This window comes from Euprymna scolopes, chromosome 19, assembly GCF_053919585.1.
Source record: "Euprymna scolopes isolate OS-2025 chromosome 19, ASM5391958v1, whole genome shotgun sequence".
Taxonomy (NCBI): domain Eukaryota; kingdom Metazoa; phylum Mollusca; class Cephalopoda; order Sepiida; family Sepiolidae; genus Euprymna; species Euprymna scolopes.
The window spans coordinates 29,877,878-29,898,655 of NC_136500.1; the positions used below are offsets into that span (position 1 = coordinate 29,877,878).

General features: G+C 33.9%; 1 protein-coding gene across 1 annotated transcript in view; it reads left to right on the forward strand.

Annotated features, from left to right (window-relative positions):
* LOC145303491 (CCN family member 1-like) overlaps positions 1 to 20,778 on the forward strand; it is a 384,636-nt gene that overhangs the window by 297,746 nt on the left and 66,112 nt on the right. The gene's annotated exons all lie outside the window — the stretch shown is intronic.

The window sequence follows — 20,778 nt, forward strand, 5'->3', positions numbered from 1 at the left end:
TACAATTGCACTATGATACTTGACTTCTGTATTTTAAACTTTAATTTAAGCCATCATATACAAACAATAATTTTATAAAATCAAGAATAGGTTCTCTAGAGTGCAAGGTAGACTACAATGTATTGTAGACTAAGGCAGTGCGAATAGGCACATAAATCTTCCTCGCAGTCCACCGAGATGGGCTCCCAACTGGAGCATGCAATCAATCAATTTGATTTACAAATGATTGATTTTACCAATTCCGATGACAATATGCGAGTGTGCACATTCGTTGAACATCATTTAATTCGGGGCATTGTCAGGTCTACTTGCTAGTATGGGTAGGTTTATCCATTGGAGGCGTTGAGTGAAATTTGAAAATCAAATAAGAGACGTATTACATTTAACTCTTTAAAGCCAAATAACAACACAATTTTTTAAAAACTTTATAAAATAAACTGATGTTTATTTTTAAAGATAGAGATATATTTCGGAGATATACACTCATCTTTCAATCTGTATATATATATATATATATATATTATTCTTCGTCATGATGTTGAATGGAAGAATTATAAGTTAAGTCCACTTGATTTTAGCCGTGTTTTTTTTTTCTGTAGCCGGATAATAACGCGTGGTCGCGCGTGATTTGAAAGTTTGTAAAGTTTTTAAAAAAAAATCGCGTTGTTATTTGGCTTTAAAGCGTTAAATGTAACAGTCTGTTATTTGATTTTCAAATTTAACTCAACGCCTCCAGTGGATAAACCTACCCAGACTTCCAAATCACGCGCGACCAGGCGTAATTATCCGGCTACAGGAAAAAAAAAACACAGCTAGCATGAAGTGGACTTAACTTATAATTCTTCCATTCAACATCATGCCAAGAATAATATTAATATATATATATATATATATATATATATATATATATATTGAAAAATGAGTGTATATCTCCGAAATATATCTCTACTTTTAAAAATAAACAACCGTTTATTTTATAAAGTTTATAAAAAATCCCGTTGTTATTTGGCTTTAAAGTGTTAAATGTAACACGTCTCTTATTTGATTTATATATATATATATATATATATGTATATATATATATATATACGTATATATATATGTATGTATATATATATATATATATATATATATATATATATATATATATATATATAAATGCGCGTGTGTCTGTCTGTCTGTATGCCTATAGAGAGTATGTATTCATTTCGGAAAATGATCTTTAATAGTCTGGATAATTTGTCTGTGTTTGTTTGTTTTTTTTAATTTTTCGCTTTTCGAAATATAATTTAGTGTCACAAAAATAATAAAATAATAATAAAATGTGCTGCACACATTTTAATATGATATGGGAAATAAAGAATACTGTACGAAAACACGAAAAAATACAGAAAAGTCTAATAATACGGAATCCTATGAGGTATTACATTATGTTTTTGAATATATATATATATATATATATATATATATATATATATATATATATATATATATATATATACAGTGATGATCATATTTATTGGCACGGTAAAATAAAAGTTAAATTTTGTCTAATAAATTCTAAAAAAGGGATTACATTAAAGAAAATAACAAAGTATATTATGTATTTGTAACTGGCCTTTCCGATGCAGCAATCGGATTTTAGAAAAAATAAATAACAAAGGAACAACAAACATAATTGCAAAAAACCCTTGTTCAAAATTATTGGCACGATTTATTTAATAATCAGTTGTATAGCCTTTGGCCTTGATTACCTTCCTCAGTCGCTTTTCATAGTTTACAACCAAGTTGTTGCACTCTTCAGTAGTAATTTTAGCCCACTCTTCCTGACAATAATCCTCCAATTGAATAAGATTCTTAGGCTTCCTTTGCATTACCCTCAATTTTAATGTTCTCCATAAATTTTCAATTGGATTAAGGTCTGGGCTTTGTGATGGCCACTCCAAAACATTAATATGATTGTCCTCAAGCCATTTCTTAGTCAGTTTAGCCGAATGCTTTGGGTCATTATCTTGCATGAACCACCAACGACGACCAAGTGAGAGCTCTTTAGCAGAGTCTTTCAGGTTTTCATCCAATATTTTAACATAATCTTCCTTTTTTATGCTACCTGTGACCTTAACAAGTCGCCCTGGTCCAGAGGCAGCAAAGGATCCCCAAAACATCAAACTGCCTCCACCGTGTTTCACTGTGGGTATGGTGTTCTTAGGCAGGAAAGCTTCGCCAGATTTTCTGTAAATATAAGACACTTTATTATGGCCAAATAACTCTATTTTCGTTTCGTCAGTTTATAGAACACGTTTCCAGAATGCAACATCTTTATCAATATGACGTTTTGCAAAGGCTAGCCTTGCTTTCAGGTGCATAGGCTTCAATAAGGGAGTCTTTCTCGGACGACATGCTTTTAAACCAGCTCTCTTCAAAACTCTACCAACTGTATGTCGAGATACATTCACTCCAGAGGTGCTCTGTTCATTAACATTCTCCCCAACAGAGATCCTTGGGTTTTGTTTTACTTGTCGAACAATTTTCCGTTCATCTCTTGGGGAAAGAATCCTTTTTCTCCCTCTACCCTCTAAACTCATAACGTGGCCTTGCGATTTGAACTTGTTTATTATGGCTCTAACAGTGGATTTGGGAAGGTTTAGCTTCTTTGAAATCTTATCATAGCCCTCCCCATTGGTATGGCATGCTACAACAAGCTTCCTGACGTCTTCGCTGTGTTCCTTAGTTTTAACCATGGCGATTGAAAATTATAATTTAGTCACTTATAATAGTTTAAATAAATCGCTATCTAAAAATTATCTGAAAAAAATTATTCACTGAATTAGCGTTAAACAAGCATAATATGGCTATAAAAAAGTTCAGAAAGCACGTAAACCGGAAATTGATTGATATTATACTGATACTAAAAGAAAAACAAAGCCGTGCCAATAATTTTGAACAAGGGTTTTTTGCAATTATGTTTGTTGTTCCTTTGTTATTTATTTTTTCTAAAATCCGATTGCTGCATCGGAAAGGCCAGTTACAAATACATAATATACTTTGTTATTTTCTTTAATTTAATCCCTTTTTTAGAATTTATTAGACAAAATTTAACTTTTATTTTACCGTGCCAATAAATATGATCATCACTGTATATATATATATATATATATATATATATATATATATATATATATATATATATATATATATATATATATACGTATATGAGAACATAACGAATTTTCGCTCCTAAATATGCTGATAGTAATTTTCTGTATTTTTGAGAGATGAGGTGTTTTCATTGATTGAGATTGTCAGACAGACTTCCTCATCTTGGCTGTTATCGTCATAACGTTCCGGTCGTTTTGCCCTCCGGCCTTCATAACGTGTCTTGTATCGAACTGGGGAACCGTTTGTTAGGAGTCTCGAACCCAACCCTTTATTATTATTACAGGGGTACCGTGTTAAGACTCCAGCTAGGCTCTGGGACATAGTTGCTGATTCTCTGTTTTGAATGTCACTTTTCACTGCCTTCGTTCAGGATTGGATAACTGTAAACTTTGATACAACGTCTAGGACCACTTGGCCATATGTCACTAGGACAATTCCTAGTTGGTTTTTGTTAATGTTAAACCTATGTTGGTATTCAAGGTTCTCTCTCTCTCTCTCTCTCTCTCTCTCTCTCTCCATATTAGAGGTGTCCAAATTGCATTCAGCTCTGCGCTTGGTTTGCTCAGTAGGTTGTTATGTCCGAGCATATGAGCTGTTTCTCACTTTCCTGTGGGTCTCTGTTTATTATTTTTACTTCATCCCATAGGGGGCGATGGTCCCCCCTCTCCATCCAGACATGGTTGGCTATACCCGATTTTTCGTCTCCCCTTTAGTTACCGCTTTTCAGTGTTCTTCAACCCTTACTTTGAGGGGGCGGCATGTTTCACCCTTGTAAACCTTTCTGCAACTGCATGGGATGGAGTATATGCAGTTCCTGGTCATGTTCTCCATGCGGGGCTTCACTCGTACCAGGTGTCGTCTGAGTGTTGAATCGCTCTTGAATACCGTCCTGATGTTGTAGGGTCACATATTCTCTGCATATACAGGAGTAGAGAGATTGTTTAAGACAAATCACCCACCAAAAAAACTATCCTGAGTGCAGTAAATCAGCTTGACCAGACACAAAAGAACACCATATATGAAGAGCTTGTCTGAAAAACTTCAACGAATATGTAATCCATATGACATCAGGGCAGTATTCAGAAGTGATTTAACTCTCCCTAAAAGGCTTGTGATAATCAAGAAGAATAGAAAAAATCATGACTAAGAACAATGTATATGAAATCCCATGTAAATGTGGAAAACTATACAGAGGTAAAACGTGTTGTCCACTAAAAGTACGGTTAGAATAACACCGAAAAGCCATAGTACGTGAAGAGACTAAAAAGTCAGATATAGCTGACCATATCTGGAAGAAAAAAAGAAAACTATCTACCATTATGGGACGAAGTAAAACTTACAAACAGAGAACAATGGAGAGTAAACGACTACAGGAAGCAGCACTTATGCTGGGGAATAGCCAGTTACTAAGTAGACTTAGTATAGAATTTAATTGAGAACAATAGATAAGATATACAAGTAATAAGTAAGATCATATTATATATATATATAAATATATATATATATATATATATAAAAGTGAACGTGTCTGTCTGTCTGTCTGTCTGTGTACATTTCCTTACGAAATAACTCTGTCAATTTTTAGTCTATAGACTCGAAATTTGAAATACCGGGTACTGAGATTTGGGAAAATCGATGTGACGGGTGTCAGCCAGAAATTTGGCTGTTAAGGGGTCAAATTTCAACGATTTGACCTTTTAGAACTCTACCTAACTCCTCCGACAATTTTGGGTCTAGACACTTGAAATTTTAGATATGGGTTCCTCGAACCTGGATCTAATTTAATAAAGTGATTTGAGCCCGAAACTATAAATTTTAAGGGGTCATAATAGGGGTCAAATAAAAAAAAATTTACTCTTTTTTTTTTTGCTCAGCATACACCTCCAAACACCCGGGACACGCCGGGCTGAAATGCTAGTTTATATATATATATATATATATATATATATATATATATATATATATATATAATATGATCTTACTTATTGCTTGTATATCTTATCTATTGTTCTCAATTATTTAACCTATTTCTAGTTCTTAATATAATTATTTATTCCTAACTTTTACACTATATATATATATATATATATACATATGTATATATATATAGTGTAAAAGTTAGAAATAAATAATTATATTAACAACTAGAAATAGGTTAAATGCTGCTAAAATTCGTACTCGAACTGCTGAACTTGGAAAATTAATTGTAAAAAGTGATAATCTCCTGAAGGTTTAAGGTTCACTCCTCAGTATGGGCGACCGAAAAATACATTTGCGAATTACTTAGGACCTCTGTCCAGTCATGACTGACAGAACAAGAGCACGCTACCTCAGTGAAGTAAATAAAGGATTCCGCTCGAAATTTCGTCCAAATTCTCGAGTTCGACAGAAATATTCTTAAGTCTGACAAGATACACATCAAGAAGTTTTGAGGTTACATCGACCTTCACACTCAAGATGAAAACATTAGTCTGCTGAATTAAGAAAATACGAATATATGTTAACGATATATTTCCTTAGTATATGCTTTAACAATATTTTATATGTAAATAGAGCATAGTATTAGTAATGAAATGTTATTATGACAAGTAAGCTAGTCAAAGAACGTTGCATTTCACCCAGGATAAAGCATTATTATATCTGACTAAAACATGCGTTTCCTCGTAAGTTAGAAGTCACGACTATATTTTTATAAATAACACTGACAATATGTAACGTTGTAATATTATCGTATATTCTAAGCACGTTATTCCGAGATTGATTTTCAGTGACTGATAACGGACAAAAACAAGTAACATTTCATGAAGACAAGTGACAACAAATCCCCTCTACTAATTTTTTACCAGTGTTGCATTATCTGCATTTTTCCACGCATTAATTTCTTTTTAATAAAGCCAATGTTTGAGGGGTTTTTTTTTGGGGGGGGGGTCCGAATGACACTATGTCTCCTAAGCATCTCACTATCATATGCACGCTCTTAAGAGAGATCAAGGTTATATTTTTTCTATTCAGTTCTTCCATCCTCCGTGAGTCTTCATGACCGTTTTCTGTAACACCAGCAACACACTTTTTTTTCTGTTACTATAAGTGGATGCAAAGTTACGGTATTACTCTTATTTATTTTCCTTGCCCATGTACAAGTTGTATTTATGTCGCTCATGATTCTATTTCAAAGCAAATATTTTCCATGGAGTTTTCACAGCTGCCAATTGTCTTTAAATGTGTCCATATGTCTCGTCGCCCTTCAAACAATCAATTTCAATTCTGCGATCAGCAAGTGCACCGTTCCCATCTACCCCCTTGCTTCTTTCTCTATTAGCAAACTCACAAGAGACAACATTTTATTCTTGAAATATCCTCCTGGGAAACAGGCTTGTGGTTGTATTTTATTTAACTCTCCCTCCATCGCTATACCAATGTTTCTCTTTATTTCTCTTAGTCTCTTTCGTTTTCTTTGTCGCTCTTACTCTCTATTTTACTCTTTCATCTGTTTCTCGCTCTATAAATATATATATATATATATATATATATATATAGAGATATATATGTATAGACACACACGCACACACACACCCACAACCACACACACACACACACACATATATATATATATATATATATATATATATATATATATATATACATATATATATATATATCGCTCTTTTAAAAGAGACTGGCAGGCGGCATGGCGTTGCCTGATTGAAAAATACGTTTAAATATGATTTTTTTAAAGCACATTCCGTATTTATGATAAAGGGACCGCTTTCCTATCGATTATTATATTGTATCCGATATATAGTAGCAATTTCGAAAAGTGAGAACAAGAAAACTCAACTTTATATAGATGTGAAAAACCAACGTTATATGTATATAGATGTTATAGTTACATAGAATCGTCATAAATTAAGCATGTATTTACTATCATAGAGAATCCCTGTTTGAATTGTTGTATTCAAAATTATAAATAGTATTAAAAAACGAATAAAAAGTTCGAGGGTGTTAAACTGGAAAAAGGACGACAACTATTACACCTCTTTATAAAAACATGCTGGCTCTTGTCATATATATTTGACAGAAAGTATGATATTTTATCGATTTGTCAAGTTCGTTTTTGTTCGAATTCTTTTTTCGTCTTTCTTTTTTATCTCTTTTGTATTTTTTCAAATTTTTGTTTCGTATATATACTTTTTCTCTCATCATTTTTTCTGTTGTCCTTTTATCTTCTAAATATTCCCCTTGTCTTATCTTGTTAAGTAGTCGTGTGCTAAGTAGTCGTGTGCATATACATGTTTACGAGAATTTATATCAGGTGTCCATATATCGCATAGTGTATATTTTCGGGTGTATATACATCGTGGGTGTGTATATTTCTGTTGACATATGATGGAATTCATTGATACAAGAGGGGATAAGTTTATAACAGAGGTTGCTGCATCATGAAAACTGTGATGATAATCTTTTTATCATAATGTTAATACAGTGCTGAGAGATATGATGCAACAGTTCTTGTTAACAAAGATAGCGAGGAAGGTCATTATTGATGATGGTGGGTAGATACACACATAATACTTTGAAGGGTTTTGCATAACATTCATCTACAAATGATAGACAAAAACACATTTTCCTTTTAGTTGTAATGACGACGTCGAAGACATGTTTATAAAATAGAAATGATGATCCAGGAATTCAAGCTCATACGATTAAATGGTCTCCTTCTCCTCACTTCGCCTCCAAGGGGCATCAACTTCCAGTGTGAGCGACTCGACTCTCCCAGAGTCTCTTCTCTGACACATCTTAATATAATGGGAAGTTCTCTTCCTTATAACGTCAAATCTCGGCAAACATCGTGTTTCCTTCACATATTAAAATTACACGTGCCCTAATCATGTTGCGGTAACAAAGAAATTCCTAAATGAATTGTTTCATTTATAACCTATTTTTTTAATCTAACCTATTTTGTTAATCATTATTTTCAACTTGGCATTGCCCATTCTTTTAACTAGCATTTCCCATATCCCATTATTTCTAAAAGAATGAACAATCGCTGCATTCCTACATTGAATATCCCTATTATCTTTTTAACTCCTGCTTACTGGGTTCGATTCTATCCATTTTCTAAATGTTATTTTTAAACTTATTTATTTCATTACTGGGATCTATCACCTTTTTACATAACTATGTGGCATTCTAATTTTTCACCTTGTTTATATATTTTTATTCTACCTTCAATGCTGCTCTTTCGTATTGTTCCTCTTTTTATTTGTTTTTCAGATCTTGTCCTGATCTTATGTTATATTTCCTTTTATTATCTTTGTTTTACTTCCGTTTCTGTTTCTTTTGCTTCATGTTCCTCTATGTATTCTTGTTTTCTTTTTTTATAATTTACTATCCATTCTTTTTCCTTTTCATGCTGTCAGTTCATGCTGTCTAAAGATAACTGCTTCCTAACGTTAAATGCACCAAACATTGAGGTTATTGGATTTTTCATTTCCCCTTTGAAAGACAATCGTATACTGTAAAGGCTCCCTTAGCAAACAACACTTCTTCTCTCTGCAATAACGAAACGAAACACCATCATTAAATATTTAAAGGTGTAAATAACTTGAAGCATAAAATACCTTTTCCAAAATAATTGGAATTGGCATTAAATAACCCGACAAAAAACAACCAAACCAAACAAAACATTGTTCATGTTCGCATTTGCCCTCTATTGCCAAAACAACGGAGTTACTATCATTTAGAGTATCACTGAGAAAATTAACCACACCCTGTCTGCTAATATCCCAATAATGTACGGATTTCTATATTAATATTGTTCAATGGTTAACCAATCTTAACAAGACTAATGATATCTCCGTTGCTTATGACCTTACACAGATTCTTCACAAACTCGCCCATGTGCCATACACTGACGAACAGTATGCAAGTCTCCAAATTACCCAAAACAATACCACTGGGATCTTCCCACCACTCGGTTACATCAGTTAAGATACTAGATGCTTTCTATAAGTTTCCAGATTTTTTTTCGTATGGGCAATTATTGATAGAACTCTAGTCCCCTTCGGAGTAAACTCATTCGACTGCAATGCACTTGTACCATTTCAACAACGTCTGGTTATTCCCATGAAATTCTCTTGTGTGAAGTGTAAATGGCACTCGTCACAGCCTCTTTCATCTCTTCAATTGTCTGTATCCTGTAAGTTCTTTTTTAGAGCTAATATAACAACCAAAATTCACAGGAAGCAAAGTTTGGACTATAAGGAAAGTGAAGAACTGTCTTGATGCCTATTTAAGTTAAATAGTTTGTTACAAAGATGGAGTTGTGAATTGGTGCATTGTCTGAGTGGAAATACCACAGAACCGATTTGAAGAGTGCTGACCTTTTCCGATGAAATCTATTCCTTAACTCTCTTAACATCTCAACAGGTCTGACCAGTGGGAACCCAGTTCATGCATATCATTCCCGTGCTATAAAAACACGGATCATCATAATGTTTTGGATTAATTTACTCAATCTGACAATCTTAGTTCTGGGAAAGCCGGCACGCTCCCACTGGGAACTCTATCGTTTGGTCATAGTAGTGGATTCTGCTTTTATCGTAGGTCACCAGAGCATCAAGAACTACAGGATCTGAATTTGAATCAGTTCGATCATCTCCTACTGTCATAAGAATGTCTGATCTTAGGAAAAACTTCACGCAAATCTTCTGAATTTTAAGTTTCTAGTAACTGTGTGTACAGTTCCTATACTGACATCAAACAGTAGACACACAACGATCCTTAGCCATGAAATTCATTATTTGGCCCATTAACTTAGTGTTCTGAATTCCGTACTCCTTCTCATAATCCCTCATAGACTCCGCGCCTTCAGTTTAATTTCTTATGCTGCTGAAAAACTGATACTCGATTCATGCAAGACTAGCATTGATACAAGCAGTTCAGTTAGGACATCGAGAACTTTAATCAACAGCTTTTTTACAAAGGAGTCACCACTTACCAAGGCCTGTGAGTTACTCGAGTACAGGGGTTATTAAGTGTACAGTAGTCAATGGGACAATATCATAGTAATTGTTATTTGTGGAAATTTGGTAAATGTGATTACTTTAGGAGGCGACCAATCAAGACATTGTTCACATTTGATTTAAATACGGTTATATTGTAATCAGCTGGGAAGCGGAGAAACAAAACAGTTCAAAAGGCGTGCAGTTTTTGTTATAGAATCTACGGTTGGGTTTAGGCATAGAAAAGAGGGGGAATTATTGACACTGGTTTTAGCTAGGTGAGTGTTTCTCGTGAAATTTGAGCGAAGTGAGACCATAGATTTCAGCTACAGCGAGCACTTGCCATAAGAATAACGATAAAGTAGAGACAGGTTCGCAACGTCTATTCTCTGGGAAAAAGGTTGCAGGGAAGAAGAAAAAACACTCCCACTTGACTACGGAATCTATTTAAAACTCTGTCAATGCAGGTTAAGCTGCCCAGATGTGGCAACAGTACTCCATCATTGGACGTACTTGTCTCTTATACAGGGAGAGAATTGCATCAGCAGTGAGATATCTACTGGAGCGGTAGAATTATCCAAACCATTTTTCCAACGCCCTGGGAAACGGATATGATGTACGTATTCTATCTCAGATCAGCAGCAAAGGTCAGACCCAGAAGTCAAAACATAATCTCCCAAAGACGAGAGCCATTCATTTCAATTGATGCCAAGCGGGGAAAAAGTTTTGATGGTGTAAAGGTTTTTGAGGCATTAAAATAAACCAGCCCCCTCTTTCCCTGTACTGATAATAAGAACAGAAAGAATCAGAAAACTTGATCATTTACGGCCTTTAGAACATTTGCTATAGACGGTAGTGCCGTCAGCATAAATTTCTGTGAATGATCTTAAGATGTGCTGTGGGAGATTATTGATGTAGATCAGGAAAAGAGTTGGGTCCAGGATGGATCCCTGAGCGACTCCAACATTAATACTGTATACCTCTGATATTTGCCCATAAAGTATTTCTCTTATGAACCTCTCAAAGTGTCAGATTTTGATGTTAAGTTTGATTTTCTTTTAATTACAAACACATCTACAGAAAATATTCGGTCCAATGCCAGTTTCGCTTAGGAATAATATGCCTGGTTTGGTCTCCTGTTATTGAGTTTCAACCTCTTGAAGTTGGAACGTAGACACGTGATTTTGGATAAGGTGACATGATAGCGGGGTCTGCGTTGGAAGTTAGAGTTCTGGGTTTAATTGTGTATTTTTTTCTGGTGACGACCTCCTTAGTGGTTAATCCAAGGTTCTGGTTCCTGACTATCAATCGTATAATGTAAGCCCAGATCAAACGTTTACCTCCAGCACTTTTATTGGTTTAGATAGTAACATAACTTTTCCAACATCTCAGGTGACTGTTCATGCAAAAACACTGACCTTCAAAAATAAAAGGATAGAATCGCCCAGAAATCAAGAAGTAAGTGACAACTTGCCCACAAGATATTTCGGCAGAAGGGATACGATGAGAAGCGTGTTTTGTTGCCCGTGAGCTGGAACCTCATTCATTTGAAGTATAAATAAAGCACACCCACTTTTCTCTCAATTAACATAGCATCGACTGACTGTGCGACTGCTAAAGAAAATTAGATGTGGTAGGCAGCTCCAAACCGGACACAGGAAAGAGGGAAAGAATGGGAAAAACTTTACTGGCAAACCCCCTTTCCCACCGGATCACAATGACTCATGATCGTGTAGAATAACGTTTTTAAACATGATGTCAGTTTGATACACGTGCGTGACTTGTGAAAAAAACAGCACAAAGCTACCTCCCTTACAAGTGATGGTTCAGTTGACCATCACAGAATTAATCTTTTTTATTCTAATTGTCACATGTTATTCGTCTGAGGAATTGCTCGTTCAAATGTTTCCCCCATTTGATTGTGGTCCAGTGTCGATGACAAAAGTTTTTAGCAGACATACAAACATACATACATTCACACATACACACACACACTAATAGACGACTTAGATTTATATTATAGATGATCCAAAAGCAGTCTACAGAGTTCTATACATTTCCGTGGCAATTTTACAAGTTTAAACCAGAATTTTATTGCATATCCTTCTTCTAAATGTCCTCACGTTCAGAATGCATTTTTCAAATTCCCTGTGACAAGCAGATTTAGTAGAGTATATTCCAATTCCTGCTGTAGATGTTCCTTTGAACCTGAAATCATGAACATTAGTCGGTTATCTTATAAGATGCATAGCAATAACAAATTCTGAATTTCAAGGGTTTACTACAATGTTTAATTGCCGTACAAAAAATCTGAAAACTTATTTTAAGGCGGCTCGTGAAAACAAAATATAGTAAATCGTCAGATGTACTTCTACATGGTATAGTATACCGATTCTTTATAGCTACTCGGATAGCTTCATTACATTTCATTTGTATCAGATGTTCCATGTTTAAAACGAACTTATCCTCTATAGACTCAGACCTAACCGAATCAAAAACCTTTATTCTATTAAGGTAGTTGTAGTGCTCAAAAATGTTTCAGCAAAACAAGTTCCCATGCTTTCTAACCTGTTTTAACTTTGTCTTCAAGAAAAATTCTTCCTAACACCTTGGAAAACCTCATCAGTTTGACCAGTATTTCAAAACCTTTTCATTCTCAGCACAGACTAATCAGTCTTCTGTGTGTTATGAGTAAGTTATGATAATCTGTGTTAAATAGAGTAATGTTCATCCACGTAAGCCAAAATAACCTACTCGGTTACATGCAATATGATTTCCGTTCTGCTAGATCTACAGATGATATTCTTACTACACAGGATTTGTGAATCTCTCCATAGGGCGTGGTTTCTAGGGTAGTTGCAATTGACATATCAAAAGCTTTTGGTAGAGTATGGCATAAAGGTCTACTTCACAAGATCTCCAGCCACACAATAGCTGGAAATATTATAATAAATTATTATCTAATACGTTGCCAAAGTCGCCGGAAAATAGTTGGATCATTCACCCACTCCAGTCGACATCTCACTGCCGATGCAGCTCTTTACCTGTATATAAGCTAGGCACATCCTACGATGGAGTACTTTTGCTTAAGTTTGGTATGAGCTTTTCGGAGCACCCTATGATCCTTGATGGAGTTCAAAACCAGCTTCGAAACCTAGTACCCGATTTTTTCACTGCACACTCTTTTCCACAGAAGAAACGTCGCTAACCTGTCTCTTCTCTCTCTCTCTCTCTCTCTCTCTCTCTCTCTCTCTCTCTCTCTCTCGTTGTTTGTATGGCAAGTGGGCGCCTGAGTTCCAATCTATGGTTCCCTCATTTTCAAACTTTTACAAAAAATACTCGCCTTGCTATAAACACTACAAACTGTTTCATCAACCTCTATCAGTGCTGTAATATAAATGTGTAATACATTAACAACACTTCTCTTCTAGAAGTGCCCTCCTGCGAAACTCTGTTCCTCAGGCTTGCTTTCAAACTAACTACAATATGGTTGTCTTCAAGTCTACTGTAAACAAGTTTTCTTGAGTAGTCCTCTTATTAATCAAATAAAATTATACAAAAAGCCCTAATACTAACAAATACTAGGCTGTTATCCTAACGACTAATGTACAATCATTAACCCGGGTAGATTTTGGGTCTTGGTAAATGATTTTTCCCTCGTAAAAAAAAAACAATATTTAAAGATGTAAAGAATGCGAAGCATACAATGTTTACTAAAGTTATTGGTTTAGAATTAAATGATGGAGAAGGGTTGATATGCCGTAAAACGTAACAGCGAACCAATCTTTTACTTATAATCCTTTTCATTTTCTTTTACTCCTTTTCTTACCAAAAATCCACTCTCGTTTTTTTTTTATTTCCGTTCGAACGATTTCGATTTCATCCTTTTAACCCATTCCTCCCAGTCAGTGCAACATTTGTCCCTAGAGTTTCTAAAGTCTCTTTTAAGTGAATCGTGAAGTAACATCAAAACAGACCAAATGCACTCGTTCACATTGAAACAAAACATTTCTAATCGGAATATCAATTTTCAGCATTTTCTCATTATTTTTTTATTTTATTTTTTTCATTGTTCTTTTCTATACGTTTCCATTTCCAATAAAATTCACATACAAAACATCAATCACAGGAATCTTGAATAAAAGCAATAAATCCGAACCGGAAATAACTATATTACATGCTTCACATATCTTATTGTACTAGCTGGCATTTACCCGGAATATCAAACCGAATAATAATAATAATAATAATAATAATAATAATAATAATAATATTTTTAATAATGATGATGACGACGACGACGACGGTGGCGATGATGATAATGATGATATTGAAAATGATATTTGAATAGTGAATAAGAGTTACATGGTAAGGAATTTCATATAACCTGGGCAGTCCATTATCAGAATGAATTGTATATTTTCCGGGGTATTACTGCCAGGTCGGAGGAGTAGGGATCCAGGGGAAAAATCAGTAATCCGATATATCAAGAACGTTTGATTGTTCCATACTGTTATTCCGAAGGGCATACGAAATGGTTGTCCTCGTCGGCGATATAAAAATGCGTTGGTAGAAGTGTTATGATGAAGCAAGGTGCGAACGAACTCAAAATCATGACCAACAAAAATGTAACCCGGGAATTGTGATGACCTGGTCCTATGACGCAAATCGTTTTATGGGTCAGGCCGTTTTATGGAGCAAGGTGCCAATGAACTCATGTTCAGGCTGACAAACATAATATAACCCGGGAATTGTGATGACCTGGAGATGACGTAATTCGGTCGGGGGTCAGACAAAGAGAAAACGCCAGGCTGGTCAAAATATGGATCAATGACGTCAATTTGTTTATAGGTTACCAGGTCGAGGAAGTCCATAACAGTGAGATGATAAACAAAAACAAGGAGAGACGGAGAAAGAGACAGACGACGAGGAACTGCCTGTCACGTTAACAACCCACACCAATCCCACCACCTCCTCCACCGCCGCATGGTGTATATATGAATGTTTACTAAATAAACCAAGTCTGTTTTTTGACAAAGTGTCTCGTTATTCATTGATAAATGAAATCAGCTGTCATTCCAATCACTAGACGATTTACAACAAACATATATGTATAAATTTCAAACGCACTATCTCTCGGTCTATCTATCTATATATAAAATCTCCTCTCATTATATATACATGTTTAAGACTCTATCTCACAAACATGAACAACAACAAATATATAAGTCGTCTTACAAACAAGAACACTAAATAAGAACTCACGTAACATACGCACATATAAGTATCAATAATACCACCCACAATGCAACAGAATTAATCCAAAATCCTTGCGTGTGCGGAAATAGCCTCTCAAATATTGAATCAATGTTCCATTATATTGCATATATTTCCGTCGATAATGAAATTCGTACTTTGGTGTGAAAATTTACAGACCCTTATACGTAGAGTTATATATGCATATTTCGAGTGCGAGAATCCTCGAAATTAGCAAGCCTTGGATTGATGAATATTCGAAAAACCATTTATTCATAGCCGAATATTTTGCTAACTGCATTTCATTTCTTCTGATGGTATGAGTCATTACTGAAAATCCATGGATTAAGGAAATAAACATATTTTCTCTCTGTACATTCCTTGTTTCAAACAATAAATTCTTAAATATATGTGTTTATATTTTGATTTTCAGAATTTAGCTTTAACCATTAAACTTATATATATATATATATATATATATATATGTATATATATATATAACCATTGAACTTATATATATATATATATATATATATATATATATATATATATATAATAGTGTTGGGACGATTAATCGGAATCGAGAATCGGCAAATCGTAACTTTTGGGGGTATCGGAAGCGATATTGTAATCGAAAAAAATTGTTACTTATTTCCGATTCAAAAATCGATTCTTTTAATATTTTTCAGATTTAATTTTCCATTGATTGTACTGATGATAAATCTTTATTGTTTTTAAATTATTAGTTAAAATAAACTCTATAGATCATAATAACGTCCAAATAAGATGTAATTTTTTAAATTACGTAAAATAAACAAAACAGAACTTGAACCCTCGTGAAAAATCACCAGATAAACTCTACAAGAATCCAGTTTATTTACAAGGTATCGAAAAAATTATTTCAAAATAAAGAAATATTTTGTCGAGAAAAATAATATCGAGCATTATTAGTAATAAAATAAAAATAGAATATAAAAAGTTTTGTTTTTAATCTTTAATTTTTCTATCTTATTTTGTCCAGTTGGGTTTTGTCCTGTTGGGTTTTGTCTGCTCCCTCACTCAGCATTGACAAATATGACAAGGAGTTGACAAAACGCTGAAATGAATATGAAATGAATTTGTGAATTTTAATGCTACCCTGTGAAAAAATTTTAGCATCAAATGTTCTTTAATTCTGTCGTAACCATTTACTTATGCTTAGACTCAGGGATTCCTAGCCGCCACATGCCTCTGAAGCCTAATCAAATGTTCAAGTATTTTGTAGCATCTCCTTGCCTAATGCCTAGATGACGCTTATCAAAAGCTTCACTGTTCAAACGAATGGGCAAGTTTTGTTTTCTTGGAGCCGCTTTGTCTAACCACCGTATCCTCTTAAATTGTTAATGTGTAATTGTATATTTCTCTAAAAAAGTTAAAAAGATACACATCTCACAATAAATTCATCAACGACTTGGATGAAATACATAAAAGGAAAACATTTACATCAAATTAATAAAGAAATTATATCTGCATCTCACAGTATCCTCCCCTCAATGATAATCTACTTTTTAGGCGATATTTCTGAACTCAGTAAAACAAAATTATTTTAGAATTTAGCATGGAGGGTTAGTAGCGCATATAAATTAAGGGTAATTATTGAATAAATATCGATGAAAAATAGCCCATTGTCCAAAAGTCTAAAAAAAAAAAGACGGCTAGCTCCCCCTGAAAATTATATTTAAAAAAAATCTTAAAATGTTAAAGGTTCTTTAAAACCAAATAAAATCGATGTTTATAAAACTATGAACATGTTTCGTACTACTGTTCTCATGTTGAGTGTTCCTATTTACTTGCCTCCCTAAGATGGTAAAGTTAGACGCAAGGTCATTTTTTTTTCATGTGGGGAATATCCACCTAAAAAAGGGCACTGTGTCGGAACAAAACTAAAAATTGCTTCAGTCTAGAAGGATTTCTTCATTGTACGATGAGAGAATAGGTGACGTGTAGTACTAGAACAGATACTACATTTTTTTAACGTTCCGACCGATGTAACCTCCGACCGAAATTCTGTGCATATTCTCGAATTCAACAGAAAAATTCCTTAGTTCGAGAACAGAAAACAGAACAATTAATATTTGTTTAAATTTGAGTGAGGGATGGGGGCCCTGTTCTTAAAACAATATCTTCCGCAAGAACTATTCTAAAATGTATTTTCAATCAATATTTATTCAATAATTGCCCTTTTTTCAAACTGGCCGAAACGACCTTTTTTCCGTTGCCCTTTGTTCCGTTGCCATTTTTCCGTTGCCCAATTTTTCTAAATCCATAAATGTAACCTAAAATGATTACCCGTTTCCGGGTCATTCAAATTGTTTTAAAGCAGTTAACTACAATTTTTTTTTACCACAGACTCCAAAGCCCAACCGGCAAGATCAAGTAATCGCTATATTTTTCGTATTATCACCCGGACTTTGGGTTAATAGTCGGCAGAGGTCATGCCTTTTATGGCTTTTGTACAATGAAATATTTTATACTACAGTTTGACCAGGAAAATGGTCATGGCCAAAATTCAAAACAAAATCCGTTACCACTTCTTAAAACACTGCCTGGCCTGAAAGAGGTGATCGTTTTACGTTAAATTTATATGCGAAACTGTTTTTCAGATGGTTTACACGCAATAGCCAAAACAATGGAAAATCGAATTTTTCTTTTCGCAACAAAAAGATATAATTGTCGATTGACGAACAATGAAAACGGGAGGGAAAACACCAATAATTTCATGAAAATACAGTATTTACATGTACAGTTTTACACGTAACTGTTAAAAATAAAACAAACACTTTACTTATAAAGATTCATAAGTATAAGAAATAAATATAAAACGATTTATTTAGAAATTTAAAGTTCATGATCATAAATTTTAAATAAAATAAGGGTCTTTTTCTAAAACATTTTAGTGTGTTAGGGCAGTTAACCAAAAACAATAATTTTTCAATTAGATATAAATTATGTGCGTTTATTTGGGGGGTATCTACTTTTTTAAGCGATTACGTAGAGTTTTACGATGTGGTCGATGGAACTTAAGTTAATGGTAAACACTTTAGTTAACTTCCATAAAGAATAAGAATGGCCAGGGATACTGATTATTTTATGTTACGTTTATATTCTAAACTGAGCTCCCACTCTTAATACTAAAATTATTGTTTTTCTATCCGCCAAGTTTTTTTGAGGGGCTCACACGTAATCACCAATAGAAATAAAATTCCATTTTTGAATGGGGATTTAGCTGATAGTGTTAATCTACATTTTTGTACAGCAAACAAATTGATTTAATAACCCAGTAATTGTTATCATTAAAATGAAATTATCACTCCAATCATAGAGAAAGCGCTGAATAATTTTAAAAGACCGCGTCCTGTCATGTTAAAATGGTTTTCGAAATAGTAATATTGTTTTATAAAATTGCGTTCGTAAAAATGGGCGAGGGCGTTGTTAAATATTTTGTTCTTACATCGTTTTCTCATTTTGCATTCCAAGCGTCGACTATTTGCAACTGTTTATGAAAACTTTCAAGTAGCATGTTGTATACAAACGAGGAAGTGATACCATCGGACTTTAAATCAAAATACATCTTTTGTTTCCTTACAATTTTCAATCAATTACAAGGAAAAATGTTTTTGAACAAAATATACGCGGAGATTAGCGGGGTTTATGTAGTAATCTTTAAATTTACAAAAAAACAGCAAATCTCCAATTAATTATTTATGAATTTTAAAAGAATCGGAATCAGGAATCGTATCGGAAAAAGTTTGGAATCGTCATATCACTAATATATATATATATATATATATATATATATATATATATAGTGTGTGTATTGATATTCATATTAAAACCCGGTTTTCTATTTAATTAAAAAGAAAATACAACTTGATTATATATTAGCCGTTGAAGTGCATTCATCTCCAAAAGATCTAGCATATTTGCATAAAATTTTAGAGTTTAATTTTAATTAATTGCCTATTAGGTTTTTTCGGTTTTCTTATAGGATGGCCATCTTTAGTTAACTATTACGTGTAATTATATTCATGCGGATTTTCTACACGATTTATACTAGTGTAATATTTGCGTAGAAACGTTTCAGTAAATGCAAATCTCTTTCTATATCTATTTATGTGTTGGGATGAAACAAAAGTATAATGCAAAGGGGAGTCACTCTTTACTTCTTTGGGCAACGTCGTCTCCCTTTGTCCGTAGTCCTAAACATTAAATTCTCGCAACTTCTCGCGAGATCAACGACCGGAAGTGGAGAGAGTGGAGGGAGAACAGAGTGACTTTAAAAACGGCGAGATGAACATCATCCCCGTTCGTTCAGGTTACCATACTTGGATTTCTAACTTTCATGTATTATACTCGAATTGTAGTTACGTGTGTCTGCGTGTCTTTATAATAAACATTTCCTTATTTGTTCATAAGTGTTATGTTCTTTCCTCATGAGTTGCAACATACCCACTTAAAGGCTGGACTATATGCGGTAAGATATTTTTAGTTATATTGATCTAACGAATTCCACGATATAACATTATGTATGCGCATATATTTGTTTAAAAAAGTTTGCCTACCAAACTCCTCTGTCAGTTTTAGGTTTATAGACATGAATCGTAATATATAGAGTACTAGACCCATTCGAAATTTTATATTTTGAGGAAAATCTGTGCAAAAGTGTAAATAAAAATTTAATGGAATTTGCCAGGTAAAGGTCAAACAACGGCAGTACAACAATGCATGCGTAATGTAATAGCTATTAGTGCGCGTTTAAATTTTAGCCCTTAAGCGAACATGTCTTCATAGCTAAGGCATTAATGTCTAATTGAAAAAGTCAATTGTAAGTTTTGCTTTCGATATTCGGCGGTGGCGCACGAGTCATTTTTAAAACCTTTTGAATAATCTATCTATATATTTATAAAAATGAAATTGTCTGTGTGCGTCTGTGTGTGTACATTTCCTTACCAAACTACTCTGTCAATTTTCAGTCTACACACTCGAGATTTTACATAATAAGTATTGAGATTTGGAAAATCTTTTTAATCGGTTTTCGGCCAGAAATTTGGCTGGCAAGAGGTTAAAGTTCAACGATTTGACATTTGACAACTCCAACAAACTCGTTCGCCAATATTGGGTCTAAACACTTGAGATTTTAAATATAGATTACTTAGACAAGGTTCAAACTAAGGAATTTGATTTGTGTCCAAAACAATGAATTTTTAAACGTCAGAATTTGGGTAAAAATTTAAAGAAAATTGTCCGCTGCTTGTCTCTTCTAAATTACTCAGCCAATTTTTGGTCTAAACATTTGAAATTTTACGTAAAAGAATATTTT